The sequence below is a fragment of the Miniopterus schreibersii genome, assembly GCF_964146895.1.
Source record: "Miniopterus schreibersii genome assembly, chromosome: 17".
NCBI classification, from domain to species: Eukaryota; Metazoa; Chordata; class Mammalia; order Chiroptera; family Miniopteridae; genus Miniopterus; species Miniopterus schreibersii.
The window spans coordinates 20,486,976-20,505,576 of NC_138117.1; the positions used below are offsets into that span (position 1 = coordinate 20,486,976).

The 18,601-nt window shown below is 40.7% G+C and overlaps 1 protein-coding gene across 2 annotated transcripts in view; it reads right to left on the bottom strand.

Moving 5' to 3' along the window:
* Positions 1-12,514: 12,514 nt before the first annotated feature.
* CA8 (carbonic anhydrase 8) overlaps positions 12,515-18,601 on the bottom strand; it is a 77,938-nt gene continuing 71,851 nt past the window's right edge. Inside the window, exon 9 of one of the 2 annotated variants that reach the window (XM_081117199.1) lies at positions 12,515-14,253. The gene's annotated coding sequence lies outside the window, so the exon portion shown is untranslated. The remainder of the gene's footprint in view (positions 14,254-18,601) is intronic. The other variant, XM_081117200.1, reaches the window with a different exon arrangement.

The following is an 18,601-nucleotide window of genomic DNA, read 5'->3' on the forward strand; positions in this document are numbered from 1 at the left end:
GAGAGAGTCATTGATCGACTGCCTCCTGCATGCTCCCTAATGGGGATCGAGCCCACAACCCAGACATGTGTCCCAACTGGGAATCGAACTGTGATCTCCTGGATCATAGGTCAATGCTCAGCCGCTGAGCCATGCCAGCCGGGTGGAATAATGATACTTTTGGGAAGAAGACCAAGGTTCATCTAAAGAATGGATCACCTCCCTATAGTACATGAGAACTTAAGCATAGGGCTCACTCTTTTACCTTCCTCGCCCCAAGGTTAGTGAGGCTGTTCCAAGCCCTTCACCTATGGTCACTGATGCATGCCATAGGCAATGCATGCCATACAAATGTATTTCACTTTCACCTATCTTATGTCATTTAATCCTTACAACAAATCTTTAAAGTAAACAAGTTTATTCCAATTTTACCAATAAAGAACCAAAATGGTCTTGTCCAGATTTGAACTAAACAAAATGAAACAAAAACCGGTAAAAGAATTTATATACATATATACATAACGCATGGACACAGACAATAGTGCGGTGAAGGCCTAGAAAGGGGGCAGGAGGTCAGTGTGGGGGGGACATCAGCAAAACTTTCAACAACAAAGATAAATTTTTTTAAAAGTTGTCATTGCATAGGAAAAAAAGAACAGTGCTGGCTTCAAAGTATATATTCATCTACTTAGTTTTTATTGAGTACCTACCACTGTGCTGTATGCTCAGAATATGATCATAAGAAAACTCAGAAGAGAGAAAAAAAGGTAAAAGAAAAAAGTTTGATCCATATCATTGAAATGCCTAAAACTGGACCCAGGTAAGTTTAGACGCAGTGACTCAAAACATTATAAGAGCTCTCCTGTGTGGACCTTTCCGGCTCTGTGAGTTGAAATTTATTCTCAAGTAAGCTCAAACCTGGAAACTAAGGTAATATCACCCTCATAGCTGGTTACCCAGGAAAATAGCTCACTTACTCCTCTTTCTAGGAAGCTCCAGCAAAATTTCCAGATTGGCCCAGTTTGGGCCACGTGTCCCTCCCAAATGGATCATGGTGGCCATTAGGGTTGAGAGTTTAGATGGCCCAACCTGAGTCATATTAGGCAGCAGGTAAGGTGTTGGCAACCTTGTTACGTAGAATTCCTAAAAGAAAATTGCTGAACAGACTAAATGTGATAGATTTCCAAAATACTAGAGCTCATAAAATCTACATTCCATAGACAAAATTCCATAGCCACTAGGAGGCTGAGCACTTGAGGGCATAACACATACTTATTTACCAACTAAATGGACCTGAGCCTGTGTTCTAACCCCCAAACCCATGCCCTTTTCACTATACTTGCAGCCTCCTATTTTTGAGCTACCCCAAAATTCTCAAAGTGAACAGGGTTCACCATGTGGACTGACATAGAAAATTGATACATAAAGTGGTAACTCAAAGAACAATAGTACACAACACTTCCAGACTGTCAAATGCTTTCTGTTACTCTTGGATGTAAGGATTTGCTAATTGATCTCACTAATACTTTGAAAATGAAGCATTTTGAGTGCACTGAGCCCACCAACATCAGAGGCAGTTGAGCTCAGCAAGATGACAGAAAATGCTCCCTTAGGAGATGGGGGACAGGGCCATTATGCAGCGACTATTCCTGTCTGTGTCTTTCATCTATTGTGTTTCATGTCCTCTCTTTTTCTCCGATTCTATCAATAAGAACGCTTGATTTGAATTAGTGAGAAAATGAGTGGCTAGTGTCTGTAACATGTTTTAAAAGGCTGTTTTATCTTCTAAAAATCAAAATGATTTTTATTTTCCCTTCAAAGTGAGAGACACAAATCTGAACAGTGTCGAGCACGAAGGGAGACATTTGCATTTATGCTCCGACACCGAGGTGTTTTTCTGGTGTCAACAAATGGAAACCCTTATTTTAAAAGTTGCCTAAGCTTCACTCTTCCATTCCGCTCCACTACAAAGGAAAGGGGAGAACAGATACTCTTTTCTTGATAATCTGGGACTCCTGGGGAAGGATGGAGGCATCCCGTCTGGCTCTGGGGTAAATGTGTGACTTTCATTAACATTAGCGGGTGTGCTTTGTGCTGAAAGAACAGATTCCGTGTTTTTAAATGCCTGAGTGATGATTCACACGAGCTGCAGAAAGCCTTTTTGTCTTACGCCCACTGTTGAAGTACTAGGATTACAAATCACAGTGGGCTGTCCTTTGAAGACAGTTCATCCACCCACAGTCAATTCAGAAGGCTCGTGCAGAAAAAGATGTCATGGCAAAGCCACGCAGTGTGCCAGGCACGGCCGTCGCTCCAGCACTGGGGAGGGAGGCTTTCAGGCAGCACTCTGGTTAGGCCATTTAAAAAAGGGCGAAGCTCACTGAAAACCTGCTTGGGGCTCCATCTCTCCTCTGGTAGCGTTAAAGGGAGAGAAAAGAGTGTAGCTCCTGTGTTTGCAAAGGCTGAAGAAAACCCAGTGAAATATGTGGACACAACAGTGAATCCTGGCACTTCTTTTATCCTGTATTTACCACATAAGCAGTGACACTTTTTTTTATGTTCACTTCTAAGTAAGAAATATATATAACTTTATAACCTTTTAAGTAAATTATGGAATAGAAAGAGATATTAATGGTTTTTAAAAGATCCAATAAATCATAAAAACTAGTCTTTCCAAGTAATGTTTGTGAGCTGCTAAAGACATGAAGAAAAGAAATGACTGAAATTAATTCTCAAGACAAATCCCCATCAATATGAGAAATAGAGCAGTAGCTCACATTAAATGAAAAATCACTCACGTGGCATAAAGTGGATAGAATAAATCAATCTTTTAAAGGAATGCAAATATTCAAAGGAGTCCTGGTTAAAAACAAACAAAAAGAGCATTAGAAGGCTGAATGCTGACAAGGTACGGGATGGGCGGTGCTCAGGACCCGGGTGGGTTTGCCAGCTCCCCAGGGCTTGCTCTGAGTCACGAAAGATGGAACACCCCTCGGCCTGTGGACACAGCCGCTACCCCCTACAGCCTATTCCAACAGCCACTACCCCCAACTCTCCAAGGGCAGGCAGAGGAGAAACACCCAGCACCCAACTCCGAAGTCCTTTTAGCTTGTCCTGTACTGCAAGGGCCTGGAGAACACAGAGACCTGTAAGGCTACAGGACACTGAGGAAGAGCTGAGGCACTGGGTGTGTCGCAACTGACCCAGGCATCCTCTTAAAGAACACTTTGAGAGAAATCAAGATCAACAGCTGAAAGGACAGCCACAGGTCCATTAGTTTTTATCAAGAAAGCATGCCCATCCTGAGTGTATGACCTCTGACAGGCGTGTTGTCAGCAAGTTGAAAAGAAGACTGGCGAAGTGGTCTTAGGATAATATTAAAAGGCCAGGAAGCTGCTGGGTGTTTTCCAGACTGCAAATATTTTTACCATGAATTCAGCACTGATTGCTGAGAAAAGATGGGGTAAAAAATACACACACAGGTTTTATTTTACATTTCTAAAGAGATAAGTAAATGTGTATTTAGTTGTTACTGAGGTTTGTTTGTGTCTGCTAGTAAGCTCAGAATCTTTTATCTCTTTGGGAAATCTGTCAGGCATCAAAGGTGTATGGGAGAGCACTATGCTGTGGGAACTTAGCAAAGAGACTGAAAACACAGTCCTTACCTCTAAGGTGTTTAAACGCTACCTGGGAGGATTAGCCATGAGCACAATATAGTTTTTGAAGAACAGTTTATAAGCAAGACATTTAAAGAGATAGATCACTATTTTATACTTCTTAGAGCCTAAGGAGTAATGTAAAATATTTGCAAATTACTCCCCCCAAAAAAGTAAACAGGGGCAGCAGCTTAATCTGCGCCTGGACTCATGTGTTAGATGAGTGACTCAGGGAGGGAAAAAGAGCTTGGGGTGAAAGGAAAGCAGGCCTCAGACACCTGCTCTCAAGCCAGGAGGTACCCGTCCTACCTCGTCTGCTTCTTGGTCCTGATCTCTCCCCACCTGCCCATACTTCCGGGCGAAAGGCTTGCCTGCCTCGTTTTCCCCCATCCTAATCCAGCATGAATACCACGGGGTTAATCTCCAGAAAACATCGGTCCCATGTTCAAAACTCTTCTGGGCCTACTGCGGCCTCTGTTTGGGTGAAGCAGCTGTGGGAGTTCCGTCCAAGGTGGAGCAAGAGGAAAGCGCTGTGCTCCCCTCCTCCCATGACCACATCAAAGTTAAAACTAAGTTACTGAAAACCCAGCCTGGACAACCACCTGCAGACTAGCTGAACAGAGCTCCTATAATTGATATAAAGCAGCAGCCACGTGGAGACTGGTAGGAGGGGCTGAGGCACCACACGTGCTGGTCCCACCCCAGGTGTGGCGGAGCAGGAGCAGGAGCAGGAGCAGGAGCAGGAGCAGGAGGGGGAGAGAGATCTCAGCTGCGGAGGGAGGGGCTTCGCCCCACACCGGGCTCCCCAGCCCAGAGCTAGGAAGTCAGGAGTCCCCTCAACACCTGGCTGTGCAAATCAGTGGGGACTCCCTCCAGGTGAGAAGGTGGCTGGAAACCCAGGCGTCCTCTTAAAGGGCCTGCACACAGATTCACATTCACCCTAACCTCCAGCGAAGGGACAGCTGCTTAAAAGGTGCCAGAACCAACAGAGAGAAACTGTATCATGTGGCTTCAGGACGAGGGCTCGAGGGTAACTGCCATTTTTCCTGTGTTGAGCCCTCCCCCTAAGTGGCCTGCAGGTGCAGGCAGGCACCAAATCTGAATCTGCACTAACCTGGTGAACACTGTTTGCTATGCACTGATGACTCCCTGAGACCCTGCCCCATTCAACTAGCTCATTGTTTGAGGCTCTCCAAGTGGCCTCAGTCTGAGCTGCAGTCTTTCTTGAAAACTCTCAAAGTTCTGCAGGCCCCAGGCAGGCAGCTGGTCTCCCAGTGCCCTGTGCCTCTTGCTGAGTCGCCCCGGGCCAGGCATAGGTTCCAAACTGAATCTGCATTTGGTGACTGACTCCCAAATAGAGGGAAGTGGCAGTGTGTTCTCTATCCTTCAGTATCTCCCTGTCTATTCCAGTACCTGCTACTTAAGTGCTCAATAATTAACATGCATAAATGAATCCATTATTTCCTGTAAATAAAGGTCAAATTTCATATTCTAGCTCTCACAGTACTCCGTCTGATTCCTTCACCCTGCCTTTTAACATCTCTCCACTTTCTTGTATGTAGATTCAGCTAAGATGGTCCATCCAACTCCGCTTCAGAGCACCTGTTTCACCTTCCTCACACCTATTCTCCTGCTTATCCATACCTGGAGGGTCCCTTCTCCTCACCTGCCTCTCCACCTTTCTTCTCCAACTTTCAAGTCTTATGCCCACCTTCTCTATGAAACATTCCCTATTCACCTCAGGATTTTTTTTTTTTCTACCTCTTCTTTGAACATATAATTTGTGACATCCATAAAACTTTTAGAAGATGCTCCAAATTATACTGAGTTTTCCTTATCACCAGCACACTAATTGACACACAATAAGAGCTCAGTATTTGTTGAATAAATAAATGACACACCTTGTCCACCTCACTGCCAAGGGAGAAAAGTTAGACTTGAACAATCATATTAATTAACAGCAATAGAGGAGGGAGAAAAGAAAAAAGTTGGAGGGAGAAGCTTAATTACCGCACTTGGCTTTGTCTACCTTTCCCATGCCATCTACACCCATCCTCTGTATACCCTTTCTACTGTCCACCAGCCACTGCATTTGTGGACACAGATCCCTGCTCACCAAAACACAAAAGCTCCATCAGGGAATGCATTATATTAAAGACTACTACAGACTATAAGACAAGCATTAAGTAAAATCATCATAATGGCCTTTTATAACTCCAGCAACATGTAAACCTCATTTTATTCTATTTTCTGCTTCAAAGTGAGCCTGGCCATCATCCCAGGAGGCATCTCAGTGAGCAGCAACACTTATCCCTGCCCCCATTAATTAGGAACCCTGCCAATTGGACTGCTCTCCAGAATTCTCTACACCTCTAAAAATAGATACTGCATCAATTAGACACATCCATGAAAATACTTTGCTTCAGGAATAATTTCATAATAATATATGGGGACATTAGTTAAGTACTTCTGATGGGTGGATATAGAAAGACATATGTTGCTACATAAGTTTCATTTACCTTGTGCATGTAAATAAATGGAATATGTATGTTGAAAAATGTATCAGTACTGATACAATAAATTGGAGTTTTGTGATTTACACCTGTAAAGGAACAGAATAGAGATTCAACAGGATAGGATTCATTAGGAATGTGGGGGATGTAATTAAAGGGACTACTGTTGACACACACACTCTGGATCATCTCCCACAAACTGACATCCTGTCTAAGGGACTTGTCCATTGTGTAAGTGAATGAGAGTTTTAGTCCTAGACTGACACTCAAGTCTCTATGTCACTTATTTCTGTGCTCATTGTGCTGCTACAGAGCCCTTCCCACATCCTAACTATGCAATTCAATAATTCAGTAATTGCTGATTTTTTAGAACCTCGACTAAAATCCAGTTAAAGCAAAGCTATTACAATTTTAATGTACTAGAGCTAGATCAAATTCAGTGGTTTATGATTCATATGAATCAAATGGCCATCTATTTTATCTGCTTCGGACTACCTTGCTAGTGTGTTCTCAGGTGGAAACTTTGGAAAGTTCTGTTAGTGTTGCATGTTTTCTTGGTGGCTAAGGGCAGCTGAAATCTACCTCTGTGTACACATCAAGATGAAGCAAGCAGCCCATGTGTTGTATTTGTTTGCGTTGGATGCTCTATAATTATGAAACACTCTGATTGATCAAAGTAGATGGGCAGTTGAAGAGCTTACTTTTATTCACCCATCTGACCCTAAGAGATGCCTCATTAATGTGGCCAATGAAGAGTCCACAGACAAGGTACAAATGCTGACTCTCCATTAGAAGCAAAAGCAATGAGTGCTGATATGTAGTGGATATAGGAAGTTCTCCAGATAGAGTTCCACTTACCTCCAGTGTTTTCAACTCTTTCTTATCTAAGGCGGGTCTTGAAAACTGAATATCCTTTCAATTCCCACTTGAGATAAGAAAGGGTAGGAATGTTTAACCTAATAATTATCTAGCACACACAAAACTGGAAATGAATTAATTAAAAAAAATACCCCGTGTGTCCCCAGATATCATGTTACTGCATAGGAAGCTTGGTATGTTGTGAAGGATTGTGGGAATTCATTACAGTCCGATTCCAAGCAGAAAGTGACTTTTTGCAAACAAAATGGTGATAAGTGTGACAGCATCATTACATTTTGGAGAATGCTGACACCACTGGAGATACAGAAGCTTCTGCAGAGGACACTGATGCAGCTACAGGACAGAGAAAGGCAGAGCGCTGTGGCCTGCTGTGGCCATTTTCATTCACAAGTCAATGTGGAGGCATCAATCATCTCACAGGGCTTCAGGGAGGAAAGGACGGCTTCTGAAGGGATCCACTGAAAAGGACTCAGGACTCCCAGACGGCACTGAGAGCAAGTACGTCAGCTAAAAACTAAGAATGATCAGTGCTGGGGGGGAAATTATGAGGAAAAAAGTAATTGGCTTGGAAGAGAATGATCTGCAGCACAGAGAAGGATCAGAGAGAAGCACGTGTTCGCTTGGCTGTAACAGTTCCTAGTGAAGAGCTATAGGTTTGCATCTGAACCCACTGCCTCTGCTTTATAGTTGTTGTGTGTAAATAATGGGTGTGGCTCCTTCTACTAGCCTGGGCATCAAAAATGGTCACACTGCTCTTATTTTGTTTGATGAGACGCATCTTCAGAATTCAGATCAAGCAGTCTGGCTTCCATCTATGCCTTGACCCTCTATAATTCCCACCATCTGGCGACATGACATGATGTGAGCACAAGAACGTATTACCTGGAGATAGTCACAAAACTTTGCCTAGAGACTGATGTTATGAATACCACTTTGAATCATCTAAGGTATTGACCTGCATCTACTACAGTCATCGCTCCACTATCGGTCTGGCTTCATTGAAATTCCCTGCTCCTTTTGTGAAGTCTTCAGGGCTTCTTTCATTTCTGCACTTACAGGTTCATTTTCCTCTTATAGATCACTTTCTGCTTGGAGGCACTGCTGCCCTCCACGTGGCTGTGTTGTGGTTTTCTTTCCACATTTCAGCTGGAGGAAATGTGCCACAGCCTCCTACTACATATTTTCCTGCCTCACAAGGAGATGGTGGGAAACTAATGCTGTTGGGGAAAGTCTGTTTTGTTAAGAGTATTGTGCAACCCACTGGAAATATCCTAAAGACTTCAAAACAAAAATAATTCTTTACCAGACACATAGGTTTGATCACACATAATATTTGACACATTTTTCTTTCTGGTCAAAAAAAATGAAAGAGGGTTTCCCTTGGCTAAATCAGAGGACAGAATTAAGAAATGCCAGAAATTAATTATGTCATCCTAGACGGCCTGTTTTTAAAAGGCAACTTAGAAAAAAAGGAAGAAGTTTCTTCTGGCTTAAACGCTTAAACTAATCCTCATAATACAGTGATTTTGATAATTAAAATATATTTAATACAAATGCATCTGATGGTAAAAATACAGACCAACTGTCAGTAATCCAGAAGTAAGAAAAGCCCTCCAGGATTGTATTGAAAACATGTGTCCTCTTGCCAAAGATGTGTGAGTTAGCAACAGTGGACCTTAGAGTCTTCTCAGGGAGGTCCTGAGGACAGGGGAACACAAAGCCAGAGCCCAAGGCTCAGAACTGCATTGAGAAATAATGGCATAATCAATATCTATAAAATGCTTTTAATATATACTCTTGTGCAAGGACCGACAGTAATGATAATCCTAACCTACGTGGGATGGACTGTTCCCTGGAGATAACTGCCCACCTACTACTTGTGTCTCACAACAGAGTACCACTTAGGACATTTTCTCACACTTACATAAATGAGGACATCGCCTCCTTGGTGCTCTAGGAGGACCAATTCCTCTTCCTGGGAAGATCAATTTTCCCACAAGAAGAACTGTATTCACATTTCCTTTCTGCAGACTTACAAAGTAAAAATGTGTGGGATTATAGGTCCCCATTTTTCCCAAAGTGCTTCTGGTTATATATGAAGGCTGGGCTTGGCTATCGTGACTACTGTTCTCTTTCTGCAAAATCATCGTAAGAATCTTCACTAGACTTGCATAAGAATTTTTTAATAGGACCTCAAATATATTTACTGAATATTTGGAACTACTTCACATAAATATAACTTGTAAATATAGGTAGAAAAGGAGGGAAAAGAAATCACGTATGTTATAGTTTTTGTATTAAGATTATTTCATTCAAATGAGGTTTGTTCAAAAAAATATTTGCAAGGAAATTTATTTAATATAACTGAAATTGCAAGGAGTCAATTTCCATTCCAGTCTTGTGCTATAATAATACTGTAGATTTCCTTTAAGTCACAAAGAAGCATCTTTATGTTATAAAGATGAAGTGTTTTTCATGCAATCTATAGACTTTGATCTGAATTTTATATAAAAAAATACCTTTGGGCCAGATTCTAATATCATTTCACAGGAAAATTCCTACTGAGGCTGACTGAATTCCAATATAATTTGAAAGCAATTAAAGCTTAACACAGGAACTGTGCAGTAGAGTTATTCTGGAAATGAATCAGGCCCATGGGGAGTAAAACAAGCATATTCAGGTCTTTGGAACAGCTCTAAGAAATGTCCTAAGTTCTCCTGACTCACTAAAACTACAGGGTTCCAGTTGGGGAGTAAAAGCATTACAAGGCAGCAGCCGTTTATGCAGATTTACTTGAGTTTCAGAAAGTAAAAAGTTTCTTAAAACTCAATAGCATCATTTCCAAATGGGTATTCCTGTGCGACTCAAAGTATAAAACTTCTAGTAAGCCTTATTAAAATGTAGTCTAAGTCTGATACGGCACAAAATTTCCAATTTAAAATCCTTTCTTCTGTATTGTTTTTATCTTTCTTTACAAAATGTCCAGAGGGTCTCACCGCCTCGTTATCTCAGCGAGAGCCAGTTAAGAGTTTTGTACCAGAAATGCAGGGAACAACTCTGAACACAGGAAAGGAACACAGAAGAAACGGAGAGAATGTTTCTGCGAGCACATCCTTAGGGGCCGCATCACATCATCAGTGTATAATGCCTCTTCTCTTCCATCACACTCTACACTATGACCCAAGGCAATGCTCAGCATTAAATTAATAAGGGTTGCGTTTTAATCATGTCAATATTTCCTATATTCATGTTTTCCAAGAGAAATGGGTAGATTCTAAGGAAAATGAGGTTTTCTGGATGTGTATTTGTGCACATGCCATCTTGGGGTTAAGTCTGTAGAGTTAAGACATGAAAAGCATTGATCAGTACATATTAATTAATTGTTTTTAATTAATTGGAAAAATAAAATAGTGAAATAAAATTGTGGAATAATTAGCTCAATAAGTTAATGACTGGTATGTCTACTTTTGTTTTCATCTTAAGAAACTTTAAGTTATTTCTTTTAAATGAGTCTACCCTTTATTACAATGTTGATATTTGACACAAAATTTTGAAAAGTGTGCTTATTCAAGTGAAGATTCCAAAAGGGAACTGATAGCCTGAGGTTTTGAGAAAGATGTCACTCTAAATGACAGAGAATTACATCCAGAATGGGACATGAAGAGTCCCACAGACCTGCTGCCCCCAGCAAACAGCCATAACTGATGAAATAGAAAGAAATTAAAGTGCGTGGAAATTCTCCTAAGGACATACAGCAAGTGAAGAAACATTTACTGAAGAAAATCTCCTAAATCTCAGTCAGAACAGTGTATTTGGTATTTGAGCCACAAACCCACTCCTTCCCTTCCCCTCCCCCACCTAGACCTGATTAAATCTCCACTCTAGGTGAATATGGCCAAGAAGAAGGGGCTCCTTTTTCCCCCAGCTCCCAATCAAGGAATATTTAAAAGGCTGCAGAGGCTAAATCTCTGGGGACAACACCCAAGAGGTCATGGGCCTCTTCTTCCTCATAGTCCCACTCACAGAGCAGAGGGCTTATTAAGTGCACATGGAATACTCTCCAGGGTAAACCTAGGCCACAAAACAAGCCTCAATAGGTTTAAAAGGATTTAAATCATGCAAAGTATGTTCTCTGACCACAATGCAGGGAAATTATAACAACAGAAATCTGGGAATTCATAAATATGTATAAACTAAGCAACATGTGCCTAAATAACCATTGGGTCAAAGAGGAAATCACAAGGCAACTCAGAAAATACTTGGAGATGAATAAAGACAAAAATATAACACACCAAAATTTATAGGATGCAGCTAAAGCAATATTAGAGAAAAATTTGTAACTGTAAATCCCTGTATTAAAAAAAATCTCAAATCAATAACCTAACCTATCATCTTAAGATACTCTAAAAAGGACAAGCTAACCCCAAAGGAAGCAGAAGAAAGGAAATAATAAAGATTAGAGCAAAACTTAATGAAATAGAGAATAGAAACACAGTAAAGAAAACCAACAAAGTCAGATACTGGTTCTCTGAAAGGAGCAACAATATTGGCAAGCCTTCAGCTAAACTTACCAACAAAAAAAGAGAACTCAAATGATCTGAACTGACAAAATTTCTGAGAACAATATAACTTTTCACACAATCAGGCACATTAATTACCATGAATCAGAGATGATTTCAGATGTGTCAGCCATGTGAAAAGCACCTCCATTTGTTGTCCTTTTTTTTTCACTTTGTTAAACAAAATCGACCCTAAGTTAAATTTCAAGATCTTTGAAATTTGTCATTTATCCCTACTTAACTCCCCACCCCTCCCACCCCCACCCACACACACACCTGCTTTAGGAGGCTCCTTCCCCTATGTCAGGGTCTGTTACATACCTTTTACTTTTCTTTCCAAAATCAAAACAGGATAGATTTGAGATCAGTTATTTGCATTTTTGTTGATTGACAGATTACCCTTTCAAATTCATTCCTACAAAAGCATCACTATAAACAGCATTGCCAGTCTGACTCTGAGGGACCTGGCTGTGGAAAGAAAGGGTTTTTCGTATTAAAGAATATTAGGGTTCCACACAATCTCACCGACAGATACCACACGCTGAACCAAGTAGTTCATCTCAGTCGTTTTGACTCAGAAAATGTACAGCAGCCTGGCCAGGCGTGGCTCAGCGGTTGAGCATCGACCTAGGATTTAGGAGATCGAGGTTCAATTCCTGGTCAGGGCACATGCCCGGGTTGCAGGCTCGATCCCCAGTTGGGGACGTGCAGGAGGCAGCTGATCAATGACTCTCCCATCATTGATGTTTCTCTTTCTCTCTCCCCCTCTCCCTTCCTCCCTCTGAAATCAATAAAGATACATTTAAAAAAAAAAAAAAAGAAAATGTATAGTAAATAAATGTGATTCCTCAATCTTAAAATATATATATACATTTATATAATTACAGAGGAAAATGGAAAATATGGGAAACCCAGGATCACCTTGCAAGTCATTTGAACTCGTTTTTGTTATGTTTATTTTGTATTTTTAAAGGACGGAGGGTTGGAGGCTACAAGCAGCATCAGTAGCTGGGTTCAGGAACATTCCCAACCACACACCCTGGCAGAGCAGCTGGGTGCCTTAACCGGTCCCCCCAGGGCCTGAACACAGGCGCAACCAAAGGAGTCAGCAGCGCCCCCCGGCTCCTCCCCCAGGAAGGCTTCAGAGTCTGTCTTTTGAGGTTGACTTCATAGGAGGCCACAGGGCGGTCAGTGTTTGGCAAGTATGTGGTTTATCAGTTCTTCCTGTAAGACATAAATGTTTAAAAGTGCCACAGTTTTTGTAGCCCTGCTTTGCCATTTCTTCTTGTCTGTACACGTATGAGGAGCCCTGGGAAGGAGGAATCCGGGGTTCGCCTCTGCCTCTCCGAGGCTCCGGCCGATGCTGCCCCGGTGTGGTCCCGGCTACCCCGATCCTGACCCTTCGCAAGACTCCGCTCCTCTCCGCTGCAGCTCTAGTGCTTTCTCTCCCTGCCCAGCATGGCTCCACCATGAACCTTCCACAGAGCCTTGCTCATCCATACTTGGTGTGAGTTCTACTTAATTTAATGCTCTCATTATTACAACCTGTACGCAGTACATCTAAAATCTCTCAATACATGCTTATTCCACTTGAATTATTTCTATTTCTAACTTAGATATTTTGCACCACAAAATCTCTCCAAATTGGGGCTCGGTTTTTGAAGTTATTAGTTTTACAACAATAATTATAACGAACATTTAAGTACTTGCTTTGTGCCAGGCACTCTACTGTTTCACATAAATTATCTCATTTGTCACACTTAACTACATATAAGCATATGCTTAAATTTGTCAGTAGCACTTAATTAAAATGAAGATATTGTTGGTCATCTTTGAAAGAAACATCTCAATATACTGAAGACATGAAATCCACAGAATGCAATACTTTGAAGTCTTAGAAAATGTACAACACTAAATTATTATAGGGATACTATTAAATTTATGTTTCTATCATGGAAAAAAACCTATTCAAGGTACCTACTTTCTTTTTTTCCTAGAAACCACAGCTTCTAATATGTCAAATAAATATGATTAGATTCTTATCTTCAATAAATTCTTTTACTAAGACAGTAATATATAAAGTGAGTACTATGTTTTTGCATTAACTCCCAAACTGTTTTCCATAATAACAACCCAGACTGACATCAGTTGTGGTGTGAGGGCTGAAAAATAACATGAGATAGGATTTTTACTAATCCTTTAACATTCCACTTCGAAGCTGCATGCTGCTCTTGATCAAAACTCTTATTTTATTATCAAGACTTACATTACTCTCTGAAGGAGCGAATTTTCTGCTGGAGAAAGGAAATGAAGGACTGCTAATGCTGGAAATGTATTTTTCCTGTCTCGACATTAGTACATGATATATATTCATATTAATAACAACTCTGAAAACTAGTTTCATTTCTTCTGCATATAAGCAATAAACAGCGGGTGCAAAAATATGAATACTACCAGCAGTGACGTGGATATATAATGTGGGGTTTCTTTGCAATGTACAGCCTTTGCTAATATTTCATTGGCGCGTGTGTACAGGCAACTGCCGCATGTGTCCGTCAAAGCTGGATGAGAAGAAGCCAAACGACGCAGGCTTTCCGGGAAAACCGGGGCTGCAGCTCAAAAGTTCCCGTCCAAATCCAAGGGCACTCTACGACCACTGTCTTCCTCCTTTATGCAAAAAGAGTGAGTCAGTTATGTTACCGACACGCCTCGACAACAGACCGAAGTCTTTTTACAGTCCAGTAAGAGGCAGTAAAATCTAAAAACTCCATTAAGAAAATGTAGATATCTCAAAATATCTTCATGCTCAAGTTTGTCACCTCTGCAAATCTTTTGCAAAGTCTACCATAATTTTATTGGTACGACTGAATCTAGTAATGCGAAATTTCACAGAAACAAGTACTTTACACCAAAATAATGTTTGAACTGTTTTCTAAACAAAAAATTTACGTATCATGTTTAATAATAAAATAAAGTTTTCGGTTATTGTCATTAATTTTGTGTGTAATAACTGCAGATGGTAACTGCTGGAGCACAAAGACTTCTTCCTAGTCCCAAAATAATTTTACAATAATATTACATAAGTGGATAAATAATAAATGGATACATAAATCACTCGAGTCATGCAAGATCTTGTCTTAATCCAGAGCATTTTTAACAATGACCCTACATCTGATGGCAGCAGACTGCACTTGCCTGCTGGTGTCGCATTCGTTTCTGAAGCTCTAAAGGTTTGATATAGACGGTTCTCCATAAATGCCAAATGAATTCTAATTTACCAGAGTGTGGACTCTGCTGCTGAATTCAGGTACTTACTCTCACAGAAGAAACTAAAGATAATACCCTACGCTTACTGAGCTTGTCCTTCTCTATAGTTTTCAAACAAAGAAAATGTCACCTCCCAATGCAAGGAACCCTGAGAGTGATCTTGATATCAGCTCCCCACAAAGACAATTGATCTTATTCACTGCAGACAACAGATTACTTGGGGAAATGTTTCAATTGATCACAATCTGGGGCATGGATTTGGAATCAGGGATGCCCAAGTTCAAATCCCATCCCCGCCACCAACTTGCTGTAAAATGTTATGCAAGCTACATGCCCCTTCTGAGCCTCACGTAACAATACCTACCTTTTTAGGGATTGTGTGAGAATTATGACAACAACATATAATGTGACGAAAGTGCCTTCAAGGTATATAACTACTAGTGACAATTGATTTTATAAACATCTCACCAGCTGAAAATTGAACTGCAGTACTGGATGGCCTATTATTTTCCATAGCAGGCGTTCAAAATTTACATTTCAGCATCTCAGAGAAAGTGTTCATGGTGTGGAATCATAGTTGGTCTCATCTGCACTGTGCTGTGTTCCTAAGGTCCAGCACAATATCTGGCCCAAAGCAAACACTCCAAAAAAATGCCTATGTGTATTTGTGTGCGTGTGTGTGTACAAACATTTTTAAAAATATAACAAAACAACAGTAGCAATTGCTATTTGTATTTATTTGTCTCAAAAATACACATGCACATAGTTTAATGGGTTAAATTATCTAAAAGGTTTGTTCTGAAAACTATCAGTCCCATCCCACAAGCTACTGATTTCTTTTTCCTCAACTCTTAGCTGATTACTTTATTAACAACACAGAGCTCAGTAGCATGACTATACTGCTCCTTTTCACCTCTATTTTATTACTGTCTGTTGACTGTTCCTACAGAGAATGAAGATGTGACCCTCTTTCCTCCTGTCGGCCCCACCCCCACCCCCACAAACCCTCTCCTGCACCCCATTTTCCCAGGATGGCTATATAGCAATTTTGGCTGGATCAATATCAGCTTCTAGTACTGTGATGATATAAATATTATTCGGAGCTGAGCTATGTGTATTAATATGTCATTAATTCTCCTTTCCCGCACAACTTCTTGTTTTCTCTGGAGTTAATAATTATCATGGTTTTTTCCACCTTAGCTTCCTATGTACTCAATACAAAACTACCTACCAATTGCCTGACTCCTCTCAGGGCCTTCAGACATCATGCAGTCTATCAATTTCATCTTCCTAAGAAAACTCTTCTAGAACCTTCTCTTCTCCTCACATCTTCACTGACAGCCTCTCTGCCTACAACCTCACATCACCATCATTCTGGCAATCTCCTTTCTCCTTTGTCTGATCTCCTGTTTCCTGAATCCCACATCTGTTTTCTTGATTTTCCTCATTTTGGTGAAACACATCTTCCAGTAGGTTCCTGGGAAGTAAATTTTCAGTGACTTTGATAACTGAAAACAACTTTGAGAAGTCATTTCAAATTATCGAAAGTTTGCCTGGGGAAGGAAGTCTAAGTGGGGTGTAATGTTCCCTCAGAATACTGAAGGCCATGCTTGGTTGACATTTAGCTTCCAGTTTGCTGATGAGATGTCTGATATTCAAATTCCAGGTTCTTTGATTTTTGACTTTTTTCCACTGATTTTCCCGCAGGGTCCAGAAATTTCCCAATGATAGTGCCTTGGTGTGGGTGTATATTGATCTACCATGCTCGAAATTCAGTGGGTCCTCCACAACTTGTAAATTTATGTCCATGAGTTCTCAGAAAATGTTTTGAATAATTTTGTTGCTGGTTCCTCTCCTCCATTTTCTCTGTTCTCTCCCCACCTTTCCTATTATTTGGATAATGGAGTTCCTAAACTGGTTCTCCAGTTTTCTTATTTTATTCTCTCCTGGTTTTGCCCTACTCTCTAAGACATTTCTTCAATTCTGCCTTCTGATTCTGCTATAAAATTTCCATTTCTGCCTTCATGTTTTCAGTTTCTTAATCGCATCCATTCCTACACCATGGCTGCAATTTCTCTCCTTGCCTCTCTGAAGAGCTGAATGGTTACCTTTTTGAGGTTTTTGTCATCCTGGGTGTTTATTTATTATCCCTTGCCTGCTTCTGTTTGTTTTGGATGTTAGATGTTACACAGGCTTTCTTCAAATACCCTCAACTGCTCATACCTAAGGCGGGGAACCAGCACTACAAGGAAGCAGAATGGAGACTCCAAGGACACCGGGGGCTGTATCTGTCTTGCCCTCGCCACAGGTGAGCCAGCTGGGATATTTTAGAAGTCCCGGGGTGTCAGATTCTTCAGAAAGATCCCTCCAGCCGCCTGTCTGGGTAGAGGCCTTTCTACCAATACATTGGAAGCCAAGCAGGGAAGCAGGGGAACACGAGGCATGGGGATGCTCTTTCATCACCTTCTTTTCACTGCGGGATCCTGATCCTGATCAACTCCGCCTCTGTCCCCTAGAGAGACTCTCTCTTCATCATCTCCAGAGGGTATCTCCAGGCATCCACCAAATACTGGGAGAGGATTGGGAGATGTAAGTGCTTCTTAAACAGCTTCTAACCAATACAGATGAGCTGAGCCTCCTTTAGCTACAACTTTTAGTGGTATCTGTTGCCACCAATTCCTGGGACTGAGAAATTCTGTCATGAAAACAGGCTTTGCTCCTCACATCTGCTAAATCCATTATCACGTAACCATCTGCTTCCAGCTTCCAAAATATTATTGCTGTTGTCTCTTTTGTTTTGGCTATCCTTGTAGGTTTGTGTACTTGAATCTATTTCCTGTTATTTTACTGCAATTTGTGATGGAAACAAAATTAACTGCCTATGTTTAATGGATTATCAATATTTAAAATAAAAATTCCTTTTAAAGAAACTTTATTTGTGTATTCTCTAACGTTTCCACAATAACTGTATTCCCTGGTAATCAGTATATAAATTTATTTGGTAAATCAATCTAAAGAAATGACACTTTGAACATACATAGGTAATCAGGCTAACTTTCTGCTCTTTGGGACTTCCTCCAAATATCCATTTATCTATATACAAATAATAAGAAAGCTTAAGTATAAAAGAAAATGTTCTATTATACAAAGATCATTGTCCATAATGAGACTTTGAAGTACGGCCATATCTTACAAAGTCTTGTAAATTATCAGCTATTTCAATATAATTATAACAGATGCTATCTTTCATGTGACTATTTCTGAACCTTAAATTATCTTCTACAAGGAGGCCCTTGGGAATGAGTGCAAATCAAATCACTATTGGAGAATTTCCTGAAAAGCTATCAAAAATTTAAAAAGCACATGTGCACACATGTCCTTGTTCTCAGAGGCCACTGCAGGTCGCAGGGTCCATTTACGTTCCAGTGGGTCTGGCTCAGCTCACTGATAACACACTAAAGCAGCCCTCTTTAAGTAAGATAATTCAATGTAAAATTTCCAAAATAAGAGTCTCTTAAGAAACAGGGATATGCTAGGCATAAGGACACTCTTTCAGAATGGTCTTTTTCTCCTGTACACTAGGAGCACCCTCCCTCGGGGCAGTTTCTATACGCTGCTGCGATTTGAAGTTAGCTGTGTACCTGATGAACTTCCAACACCAGGCTGTAAACTCCCTGAGGGAGGGTCTATGTCTGATTATGTTTATATTTTCACATGGCCCTTTGAATATGCCATATACAAAACAGAA